A 3,856-nucleotide genomic window follows, 5' to 3' on the forward strand; every position below is an offset into this window, starting at 1 on the left:
AAATTATGGCTAGGAGAATGTTATTAGAGACTAAATAATACAACTCTAATAGGTTGCATTATACAGAGGCCGGTAAAGACAGATTCTCGAACCTCGCAATGTAACTCCTTCTTGAGTTATGGACAATTCATCTTTGACATTTCTGTATTTTTGATATTCATCTTCACTGATGTGAGGTCAAGTGTCCTGGTTCCATGTCTGATGTGTAATTATATCTTTCAACTTTAGCTTGTCAATTACATTTCTCATAGCAGTGATAATCTGGGCTAACGAAAGGCAGCTGGTGTGTTGAATTTTGCGATGAAGTTGATATAAGCTTCAGCTGATTTGGATGGAGCATCATGACCTTGAATGGGCACTCTGGAAAAGTAGTCAACAGGGTTCTGATCCTTTTCTGGACAATGTACAATATTATAATTGTACTCTTGTAGCTAAAGTCCCCAACGTTCATTGCGAGGCGGCATCCTGGCCTTTGGATTGCCAAATATTGCTAGTAAAGCTTGATGATCAATTATCAACATAAAAGGCTTTCCGTACAGGAATACATGAAAGTGTTCACACAACCACACCACAGCTAAACCTTCTTTTTCAGGTTGTGAGTGAGCATGTTCTGGTTGGGACAAACTCCTAATTGTATACGCCACAATATGCCTTTGAGTATTCAGGTGTCCACTGTGCTGTGCAAGGATAGCACCTAACCCAATAAGGCTAGCATCAACAACAACTTTAGTATGACTTTTCGGATTGGAATAAGCCATTTCAGTAGCATTCTCAATGGCTTGCTTGATTTTCTTAAAACTGGTCTTACATTCATGTGACCACGGAAATGAAACATTCTTTTTCGGCAACTCTTTCAATGGAGCTTTTACAGTGGCAACATCTTATATATTTCTAAAACAGTAGCTGGCCATGCCAAGAAAAGAACGCACCATAGAAAGATCTTGTGGGGGATCAGCCTTTGACAGCGCTTGTTCTTAAGCAGAATCTGGTCATAACACCATCAGAAAAGATATGGCCAGAGAATTTTAGCTTTGTCTGATGGAACTAACATCTGTCTGCATTCAAAGTCAAACTTTCTTCAGCAAACAAATGACCTACTACTTTTGTAAGAGCTTTATCATGTTCTTTTTTTGTATATCCGAAAACCAATATGTCTTTGCTGTAATTGAACGCACTCATGACAGGATATATGATATGTTGAATGACATCTGGAAATTCAGCATTGTCTTATGGAACACACATTTGTTTGCATTCAAAGTCAAACTTGCTTTGGCAAACAAACGACAAACTACTTGTGTAAGAGCTTTATCATGTTCTTTTTGTGTAGCTCCGAAAACCAATGTCATTGCTGTATGGTATGTCAAATGACGTCTGGAAACAGTTCTGCAGCGGATGACACACCAAAAATTTGTCTTTTGTATCGAAACGTATGTAGACAGGTTGCAATGTACCTGCAATCTTCGAGATCCAACTGATGATAACCTTTATTATAATCAAGGCTAGAGAGGAACTTTACACCATTTATTTGTGTTATCATGTCAGCAATGTGTGGACCTGAATGTCGTTTTCATTCAGTTGCCTTGTTTGCTCTACGGATGTCAACGCATATGCGTACCACTCCTTCACTTTCCTTTTTTGGGACTACCACAAGGGGAAAAACCCTGGCATTGGACCAGTAGAACGCTCAATGATTTCATGCTTAAGTAACAAATCATGTTCTTTTTCAATAGCATCTTGTAAATAAAAAGCAATTTGCTTATGTCTTTGAACAACAGGAGGGACATCCTCATTAATATGCAACTTTACTTTAATAGTCTTAAGCTTTCCCAAACCATGAAACAATGAAGGGAACAGACTTACTATTTTATTGTAAACATTCATGGTATATTTCACGGAAATCAGTCCCATATCAGCAGCGGTGCTTAAGCTGAGTAAACAGCCATTTGAGGGTGTCCCTTAAAGCACATGGATGGGTGCTTGCACCTTCGTTTTCTTGTGTTTCATCATCACTATAAATGAACCTTGACTTTTTAAGGGTGTTGATGCAGCCCGTGTATACACCTTGGTTTTGCATGGCATAAGCTGTGTTAAGGTATGCAATCTATTATATTTCTTCTCAGGCATAATGTTTATGGACACACCACTGTCGATGATGAAAGGTATCGAACAACTATTTACTTTCAGTATAATGTTTGAACAATTTGTGAATGACATTGGTGCTTTGGCATGTCGACTTTTCATTGACTGACATTTTTCTTCACATGCAGCCAGTCCGACATGCGCACACTTTTCTAAAGTAAACATTGACATGACAACGATCTTATTCACTTTCATTTGATACGGATATGGATTAACTGTTTGACAATGATTTAGATGTCAATTGACTTCTCTACTTGACGTCTCCTCTTGGCCGTGTGGATGCGCGCCGAGTGCTGCTTCTGGAATTCTCCAGAGGCCATTTTGTCTTCACACCATGACACACTTGTTTTTCCCTTTGCTGTGCACACCTTCACAAAATGGTTCTCCTACGGGCAGCCATTACATATCTGTTCAGTGGCAGGACATTTATCTTCATGTGGAAATGAAAATCCACATCTAAAACATAACTTCTTTTTACATTTAGGTATCACCTTGTGTCCATCAGTCTAATGCTTTGACTTACTTTTCATACTCATGACTGATTCATTCTGGGCACCTCCAGCCTCCATGTCAGCAGCTTGTCCTTCAGCTCGCTCTTCATATGTAGCAAGCATTTACATGCGTTCAAGACTCAAAGTTTCTCTCAGCATTCACCATCTGATTGAATTGGACAAGCATCCATCAATGACCCTGGCTCCTTCATAATTAAATTAATTGAACTTACGGTGTTTCATGAGTGTGTCGAGTCGTTCAACAAATTCATCAATGGTTGTGGCAACTTTCTATCAATCTTGACTGAAAATATATCTTAAATAGTCAACATTTGTAATTGGATTGAACTTGAGATTCAACGTTTTTTATTCTGATGGCATGTGATTTCTTCATCAGTTTGTGGCATTCTCTTTGTGACTTCCTTTGTGCCATCACCTGCATGAGTTTTGAGATATTTGGTAAACTTTTTGTTATCAGTATCTTCAAGTGCATCAATGAAATCTTCAAATGTCTCTATCCACATAGTCCATCTGTCGCCAATATTTAGCTTTTTGGCGGTATTGAATGATGATGGTGGTTTCAAGAAAGCAGCAGCATTTTAACCATTTGTGGGAGTGGCTGGCGCGGAGGGTGGAGTTCTCTATGTCTCGGTTTGCCATCTGGTCATCCGTACCATCTCTGAGGCCCTGTGAGAGGCTGGCCTCTTGGTCATCGTGGACTGTCTGTGGAATGGTGAGCTCTCTCTTGGTCGCCATTGGAGCCCTTCACTTTCTCAGAGACCTTTGGCGTTCTGAGCCACCATCCAGCAGCTTTGAAGGGATGCCACATGTATTGGACAGTTCAGTAAGCACAACGGCCAGGGCTTCTTCGTGGGTTTCATCCCCAGCCGCTGAAGTCATAGAGCTCTTCCTTTTTAAGGCTCTGGTAAGTACGTTGACAGTTTGTGATTGTCTGCTTCCAACCTCAGCGTTCTCATGCACTTGGCTGTCACTTTGTACTTTTCTAGACACCTTGTTGATCTCTACCTAGCAGCACATGTAATTGGGGTGTTATCCTGCACTTGACTGTTGCTTTGTACTTTTTTTGACACCAGGTTTATCTCTGCTTGGCAGCTCTTCTAATCTCAGCATTATCACTCCATACTAGAAAATGTCTTTATGCTGTATAATAGCGTGGTACCTTTATGTGTGGCCTAACCAACAGGTTCTAGACCAACAAAGTGTAG

The sequence above is a fragment of the Lissotriton vulgaris genome, chromosome 8 (assembly GCF_964263255.1).
Source record: "Lissotriton vulgaris chromosome 8, aLisVul1.2, whole genome shotgun sequence".
NCBI lineage: Eukaryota > Metazoa > Chordata > Amphibia > Caudata > Salamandridae > Lissotriton > Lissotriton vulgaris.